This window comes from Empidonax traillii, unplaced genomic scaffold, assembly GCF_003031625.1.
Source record: "Empidonax traillii isolate 1590-97213 ecotype Southwest subspecies unplaced genomic scaffold, ASM303162v1 scaffold1362:size121930, whole genome shotgun sequence".
NCBI lineage: Eukaryota > Metazoa > Chordata > Aves > Passeriformes > Tyrannidae > Empidonax > Empidonax traillii.
Window position 1 is genome coordinate 55,256 of NW_020956555.1, and position 9,217 is coordinate 64,472.

Sequence of the window (9,217 nt, forward strand, 5' to 3'; positions counted from 1 at the left end):
TAAACACGTGAAACCATTTTGTAGGTGCAAACACCCTCCCCACCACCAGCATTGTGGAATTCCCTGTGGAGATGGTTTTGATGGTTTTATCATTCCCTTTCGTGTGATGAAAACGAATCCTTTTCCTTCACAAGCCATTCCCAAACAGTGCAGTTCAAAGGGCTGATAATTAGCAGAGAGCAGATGGAGGAAGGGAAGGCTCCTTCCAACAAGAAGCCCATTTTAAAGTGGCAGGAATTTCACTTGAAATGGGAGAAATTGGGTAAATTTGATGATGCAAAGCTTCCCCTGGCTGGGAGTGATCCATGTGGCATCTCGTTGCTCAAGATGAATTTCTGAGCGAATCTGCAGCCCCCAAAAGCATCTGTCACAACACTTTATCATTTTAATTGTGCTTTTATCAAGATCTGGGACAGGCTAAGAGAAAGAAGGAAACTTGCTCTGCGATGGCCCCAGGTTTCTGTATTTGCATATTCTGTTCAGATAGTGAAAAATACATGATTTGTTAGATTTTTTTTTATCTGCTTCTCTTTATCCAGAGTCTTCCATCTGCTCCCTCACCTTGAGGTTACCAACTCCAAGATTTCCAAAATCAAGCAGTTGGTTTTAAGTCAGAAGACTGTACAGTCAAGCAAGGGTTTTTAAAAATTCTTCTGCCTTTTGATGTTTAAGGCTTTAAAATCCCTTGAAGAGCTGGAGGTTGAGAGGCAAGAAAGGAAATTAATGGAGACATTGTAAAAGTACATTAATTAGCTCTTTTGCTTGCAGGATAAAGTATTTACTGCACCCAAACATCAATTATGCTGCTAAAAAGCCCAACCCGAATGGAACATGGAATTCCTTCCAGCACTCCTGTCTTTGCTTGCCTCCTCCCCATGACGTGTGTGTGACACACAATGCCTTACTCCAAACTCCAGGGAAAAGAGAAGGGATGCAATTTTATCAAAGGCTCTTGATTTTTCAGGCTCAACTTGAGATTACTGGGAAAAAAAAATAAATAATCCTTTCTGAAAGCAGCTGAACCCTCGAGAAAACCTGAGGCTCTCTTTGCAGGACTTTGGGGCAAGGAAAGGAGTTGGATTTTACTCCCCCCACTTCATCAGACTTTACTATGAGGTGATTTGGATATTGTAATATCAGTATTTTTAATATTTCAATAAAATTTGGTGTTATGAGAGAGGTGAAAGGGGGGAGGACAGGCCCTTCGGAGGGGTTGTGGGAAGGCACAGAGAGGGAACACCAGGACTGAGTAGGACAGTTGGATCAGTTTGGATCATTTGCAAGTTCCAGGAGCCCAAAATATAATTTTGGTAATGTTTCTGCTGCTTCTGTCAGCAAGAAAAAAAAAAAATCAGCTTTCTAGGCCTCAGTCTTCGATGAATTCTTGTAGTTTGCTTATTGAATCTTCAAGTTTTCTTAATAAATACATAACTCAGCAATTCCCCTCTGGGTGACACAAACCTCAGGCTTCCCCCCTGGGCACTCCCACAGCTCCATCACCTCCCAGGCACACCAGGGAATATTCCTGCATTATTTCATTTCCTCCCTGTTTTCATTGACCAATTCTCAGTCAGTGGGCACTTTGTGGTTTTCCTATTCCTGCCTGAAAAGCTGAACTTTCCACCGTGGGGATTGGTTCTGTTTTCCCTGCACCAACCACCCAGGTTTTTCCTGCTGATGTTGACAGATGAGATTGAGTTATTTTCCTTCTGACTGGATTTTGTTGACAGGATGGATTTAGGCTGTTGACAAAACACAGTCTGTTAGCAGGGTGGCCTAAAGCTCTGATGGAATATGTTTTATTGGCAGGAGAGATTGAGATTGTGGTGACAAAATGCAAACAGCCTAATCCATTCCGCTGATAAAACACATTTATCTAACTATCAAATCCGTCCAGTTGACAAACCCATTTTTGTTTGAAACCGAAAAACGTCTCTTTTTTTATTTTTGAGAGGAAGAAATAAATTCCAGCTCAGCTTGTTGAGAAGCTGTGCTGGAGCCTCTCTGGTGGGAAATAGAGGTTGAACCTCTACAACAACAGTATTAGAAAGGGCAGGGAAGGCAACTGAAAGTTGGAATGATGTCCCATTTCCCCAGCACAGAACAGTCTGTCGTGGGTACTTTGCAAGTTCTCCACGTCCTGTTGCACCCTGATGGGGTTTCAAGGGTTCAAAGTTGACCTTGAAAACGAAAGTTAGTATCTTTGCCCTAAAGATCCCGGTGCCAGTAGCTGGGGTGGAGTTTGGAACCTCCAGCAGCAGCTGGATTTCTCCTGTCTCTGTTGGTCCCTCTGTCCCAAGGCAGCAAACACTTGGATCTCCTTCCCTTCCAACATCCTTGCCCTCTTCCAAGTTCCAACCAACCCTTTCTCTTGGATTGTCCCACTGTTTAATCCACTTTAGCACCGAGTCTGTCCCTTCTCTGCTTCAGTTCCTTTCTGCTGATGGATTTCTGCTCCAGCTCAGCAAATCATGAGGGCAACATTCAGAGCTGCCCCTCCAGCTTTCCAGCAGTTTTAATTCCACTGGAAAGCCTCAAAGAGCAGGGATCCCCCTCCCCTTGCATGCCCCAAGGCACAGGAAGGAGGAGATTATGTCTCTGCTTGACGCCGGAGCAGACGCAGCATTTTTGACCGTATTGACATTTAAAGTAATCAGAAAATGTAATTTTCCACTCTGGCGATGGCATTGTGTTCTTCCTGTGTCAGAGGATGTGAGAATCGATACACTAATACCAAAAAGCAAACATTTTGACATTTGAAGTTGTTTAGTTCACGGTTGCTGTTTAAAAAAAAAAAATTGTCAGATTTGATCGGGTAGATGAGAGAATCAGAAATTAGTGTTATTTCTCCAAACTTCACCTTAAGAAAGATTTAAAGATTTAAGAAAGAAAGAAAGAAGGAAGGAAGGAAGGAAGGTAGGAAAGAAAGAAAGATTGATTTAAAACCTGAACTTTCTATTAGTGGCTCCTTTTTCTTACACACTGAGGGCAAACTGTCCTTCTCTCTGCAGGGTAGAAATAGAAAACAAACCAAAAAATAATAAACAAATAGAAAATAAAATAATGTCTATGCTGAGATGTTTTTGGCCTTTGAAATAGTGAACTGCTGCAATGTGGAGGGAAAGGTGTGTTGCTTAGAACCCTCCATTTAAAACAGTTCTTTTTTGACATTATAGGGTTTATATACATATATGTATACATATAATATATACATACATATAATAATAAATACATACATATATATACATATATATTATATGTATATATGTATATATATGTATACATATAATATATACATATTATATACATATACACATATATATGTATACATATGTATAAATATTATATACATTATATTATTATATATTATTTATTATATATTATTGTATACATATGTAATAAATATTATATATAAATATACATATGTACATATGTATATTTATATATAATATTTTTATATACTTACACCTAAAATTTATATATGTGTGTGTATGCAAATTTATATATATGTGTGCAGACACACATATATATTTTAATATATAAATGATGGTGTGTATATATATGATTTGGGCTGACACATCAAGACAAAGAGCATCTGAACTGCTGCCAAATTAAAAGCATTTTCCATCGTGCTCCAGCATAAATGACCAATGAACTGGGAGGGAGCATCAAGCTGAGGCAGTTTTCCTCATGAACTGCTTAACTGGTGGTCCCAGTGTCACCTGGTGACTCCTGGAAGGGTCCTGGGGAAGAGCTGCTTTAAGGAAGTTTAATTGTGCAGTAAGGGCATGTTGATGGGGTGGCTGCATAAAATCATGGAATCCCAGACCGGTTTGGGTTGGGAAGGACCTTAAAACTCACCCAGTGCCACCCCCTGCCACGGGCAGGGACACCTTCTACCAGCCCAGGTTGCTCCAGCCTGGCCTTGGGCACTTCCAGGGATCCAGGAGCAGCCACAGCTTCTCTGGGAACTCCATCCCAGCCCCTCCCCACCCTCATAGGGAAGAATTTCTTCTTTAAATCCAAGCCAAACCTCTTTCAGTGTGAAGCCATTCCCGCTTGCTCTGTGCCCTTGTCCAAACCACCTCCTAAAAAAGACACTGGGGAAGGTTTTTTCCCGCTTTGAGTCTTCCCACCAGCTCACCTGCTTGCCTGGCAGGTGGATTTCCAACTCTGAGCAGCGTTTCCTGGCATTTATAAGCCCAAAAAGCGGCAGTGGCAGCTCTTGTGGGCGCCTGTGTGAGCCGTGGAGGGGTCCTGTTGTCCCAGCATCACTCACACCTTGTAAGCAGAGAGAGAGAGAGAGAGAGAGAGTTTTGCTTCTGTTTGTCAGAACCAGCCAAGCCTTTTGCCTCCAAGACTCAGCACTGTGGTATTAATCACAGAGCTGGTGGGGTGTGGGAGGTGACGCTCGAGAAGCTCAACTGGTTCACTGAGGATACCAAAAAAATCTACAATATTAAAGGTTATATTATTTCTAACAAATAGAATAGTTCTGCCCCCCTCATTAATTACCCTGAACAGCTGGGGCGTCATTAACGCTCGGGAGCACCTTTCTCCAGGTGAGAAAAGGGCACAGCAGGGAAACAAAAGGCAGCAAAGAGATAATGAGGAGTCCATGACCCTTTCCAAGGGCTCATTCACCACATGCATCATTTCAGCCGCTCTGGAATGAACTCGTGTCGTCGCTGGCCACGTGAGCAAACCCGGCCAAGGAGGTCCCGCGGACCTGAGGGCGAAACGATGGCTTGAAGACACGAAATTGGGGCTGAACTTGGCACGTGGCACTGTTTGCCTTGAGGGCTTTATTGTGCAGCTGTTGGGGTATAACCACGAGCAACAGCTCCTCTCAGGGAAGTGGGAGCAGTCTGAGAGCCCTCCGTGCAATGTTTATGGCCGTGAGTGCTCCGAGAAATCCATCTGCACGTGGAAGGGCCGTAAAAGGACATGCATTGACTGCAACCACCGTCACTGAGCAAGTTAAAACAGCAAATGGTTTACGGATGTTATTCCCCTCGATGAAAGGAGGGGATGTTGGTTCCAGTGGGTGCTGCTGTTCAACAGCTTTCCCTCCTCAAACTTAACGCCGCAGGATAAATCCCGCTGGATGAGGGCAGGAGTGATGATGAAACCATTCCAGCCCGGCTTCTGGGTCTGATTTGAACGTTTTCTAAGAGGGCAGCTCTGCCTGTCACTATTAACACCACGTTTTAACACCAGCAGTAGGTAATGCACTGAAGCACTGCCCTATTTCAGAGGAGAATTCTGAAAACTTCAACTGCTGCCTCGCTGACATTGATGTTTCCATTGCTTATATTCCATGTTGTCTCCCACACCTTGCTACTAGACTTGGGATAAAACCCACAGGATTTCTGCACTTTTAAGGTGTTTCTTTTGCACTGGAAAGTTTGGGAAATATTGGCCCTGCTGAAGGTCGTGCAGTGGTTTGAGATTTTGGGAATGGAAACTCAGAACAACTGCAGAGCAGAGTATATTTTTAAATAAAAATGAGCCAGAGGACGTTATTCTGCAGTGAGTGTAGCTTCCTGAAAGCAAAGCAGCATCAAAAATCAGTCAGCTCCGGTAGATCACTGACCTGATGGTTTGGGAAGTTCTGGGGTTGAAAGAAGTTGGGGTCTCCCAGCATGAAAAAAAAAACAGGTGATGATTTCAAAAGTACAAACAGCAGCAGTTAACAGTAGTCCAATAAAAATCAAGTGGCAGACAGGCTGTTAAATAGAAAGGCTGAGTTTTAATTTTGGATGTCCAGCTGGTACTGCTGTTGGTTTTTAATTTATTTATATTTCCAGCCCCGCTCTCTCCTTGTTCAGATAATAAAGAAAGCTTGGCTGGAGGTTTTACACAGCAATTGCATTTATTCTGCTGTTACCTTTTTAAACTGTAGTTACCACAGCAACAGTAAAATGGCTTAGTTATAATATGAAAATTTTCCATACAGGAGCAAATCTGATAAAATGTCATGGGCTGTCTTGAAGAAATATGTATGTTCCAATAAAAATCACTGGCTGTTCCTGGGGTTACTGGAGCAATGCATTAACAATTCTATAGTTAAGGGCTCGTTGGTATCTCCCTTGTAAATCTGCCATGGTTAGTGCTGAAACCAGCCTAGAATGTTGCCCTCCCAGCTCTCAGCTGAGGAAGGGGTAAAAAACAGCTCTCAACAAACTAATTGGTTCCCTTCAAGGTGAAAAGCAGCAGCTTTTGGTTTTTATCCCCCTACCATGTTCCTTCCCACTGCCAGAGGGCAGGGTTAGGTGGGGAGAAATCCTTCCCTGGGAGGGCGAGGAGGGGCTGGGATGGAATTCCCAGAGGAGCTGTGGCTGCTCCTGGATCCCTGGGAGTGTCCAAGGCCAGCTTGGAGCCACCTGGGCTGGTGGAAGGTGTCCCTGCCCGTGGCAGGGGATGGGATGAAATGATCTTTAACGTCCCTCCCAGCTCAAACCATTCCATGATTCCATAATTCCACATGGAGGCCCCAAGAAAATGAATGTTTGAGAAGGTTTTTTTTTAATTTATTTTATTTCACTTTTCAGAGGCAGAGTTGGTAAAGCAGACTCTTGGTAAGATGTGCCACTCTGGAGCAGAACGAGGGGGCTCCCCAGCCCCTTCCTGCAGCCACAGCCAGTGGTAGATGATAAAACCCCCCAATAATCCCCTGACAGCTCCCCTGTCTCTGTCTGATACTCTCAAGGCTTCCCCACGTGTTTATCCTCTTGATGCTGAGCTGGGAGGAGCAGCAGTGCTGTTATTCTTGTAACACAGGTGAGGGGTGGGCAAATTACCTGCAGATTCCTCTTTTTATCTCCCAATAATTGGTTCCCGCTGCGAAGATGGAGAGTTTATATCCCTTTTAGTCTCCTCAAGCCATCACCTTCCCCAAGGCAACAATACACAAAAGCATTTTTATAGCTAAATCGTGGGGAGGAGGGGGAGGAAGGTTGAGGTTATTCTGCCACTGAGGTATTGCTGCTCAGGGTATTATTAGACTGTGCTTGGAAGTTGCTGAGTTTTTATGCTGCTTGTTCCCACGTGGTTATTCACAGCTCTGCCATAAATACAGGAAATTAATCTATATATTTCCATCCCAAGACGAGAACTAGGGGGTGAAATTAAATTAAAAACCCGCTTGCTGAGAGCCACAGCAGAGAAACACAAAAGCTGCCCCTGTCTGGAAGAAATCCTCACAGAGCCAACAAAGCCACGTCTGACACACACCTGGGGAGCTGGGACAGGGAAACAAAGATTTAACTGTGTTATCCCACGTTTCCAGCCAGACTTCTCAACACCAGGATCATGTGAGGCGGTGCTGGTGCTGATTTTAATAAAGCTGCGAGGTGGGAGAGGAGGTTTCACACAAACGAGGTGGCGATGAGTGGAAATTCTGTGTGTTTATGGCAAGGGTGGGCAGGCCCTGGCACAGATTGATCAGAGGAGCTGTGGCTGCCCCTGGATCCCTGGAAGTGTCCAAGTGATCTGGAGCAACCAGATATCCCTGCCCATGGCAGGGGGTGGCACTGGATGAGTTTTAATCCTTTTAATACCTGCAGTGTTCTTGGATGATCAATAGTGTGGAGACCCAAGTGCCTCTAAATTCAAGAGTTTTCCTGTGTAGGAAAAGAGGAGAGATGGGAACAGAGAGGCCATTCCAGGGGATATAATCACACCTTTGGGCAGATGTGGGATTGTAACTGGGTTATAGCTGACAAATAGCTAACACAGCCAAATTATCTACAGCCCAATCTATTTACACTAGTTGTTTCAATCTATTTAATCTGCTTACTGGTGAGGGACCTTAATTTAACATGTTAATTAAATAGTTATTATAATTATTTAAGATTTAAAATGTTTATGGTTTGGTGGTTGTTTGTTTTCTGGTTTAAAGTGTAAAACTCGAGATGAAGAGTTTGGGATTGTTTTTTCCCCCCTGTTTTCGTTTCCTTCAGGCACAGGCTCAACATTTTTCAAGCAACCTCCCAACAGCTTTTTATTTAGGGGCTTGTTGGAATAGTTAAAGTGAAAAATGCTTTCTTTCACTTGGTTGGTGTGAATGGAGTGTGCTCTTTCAATGCCAGCTGGGAAAGGGATTGTGTGCTGCGCTAACTGAAAGGAAGATGAAGATTTCTTTGATTTCTACAGCAGGGATATAATTCAACTCTTCAATTTGATCAGAGAAAATGAGGCCTACTAAATTTTCTGGGCGTTTTGGAGTAATTTTTATGGATCTCTGGGTTTACAGCAGGGAGGTGCATTTTTATTCCCGTGCGATTTTCTTCCCAGACTGAGCTTTGGTGGCACCAGCGTGACAGGAAAATTGGATTTCAGCCCTTTCCCACTGGAAGAACAACCAGGACAATCCTGGATGAGGATTTTTAAGGGGAGGATTCTTTTATTCCCTGGCTGGGACTGTCCTTCCCAGGAGAGTTGCTGATGACTGCTGTCAGTGCCACCCCTGAGTTTCTTATTCAGGTATAAAAAGAGGCCTTAAATTCATAACAATTTGAATTAGTGCTGGAAGGGACCCTAAAGACTCAGCTATTTGCCAAACTTTCTCTGACCCTGCTGTTGTTTCTTGATTCCATCCACAGTCACAAACTGGGTCCAGCCTCAACCTCACCTGTTTGAAATTGAGGTGATTTTACTCTTTTTGTAAACTTTGTCAATCTTCCCTTTAAAGCCTCAAATAGCTGTCCCTGCCAGGAGAGGTGGGAGGGTTTTTAAAAGCACCATCAGCAGTTACTCCAAGCCTTACTTGCCATTTGTGGTTAATTGGGAGGAGCAGAAATGTGGGGGGGAAAGGTGACCAGAAAAATCTTCTCTTCATTTAGTTTCTTCTGTTATTTATGAGAAAGTAGCAGCTCAAACTGCTGAAACGCAGTAAGCTGGTTGTGGTGGGTGTTAGTGCTGTTTCTGGACTGACACTGCAAGACTGGAAATCCTTTCCCCTCCTTCCCAAGTTCTCTTGGATGGTTGGAGCATCAGTGGGCAGGGGAAGGATTGGGAATGGTGTTGTCTCTGCTGCTTTCCACGAACTGGAATATAAAATATTTTTTTTTTTTAAAGCAGGTTTTGTCTCTCTTAGAACAGCATGATTTTTAAATAACTTTAAAAAAATCTCAATTTTTAATCCAGTTTGGGGAGAAATAACACCTCTTCAACCATCTACCTTTTCATAAAGCTGTTTTCCCAGCAGCTCCTT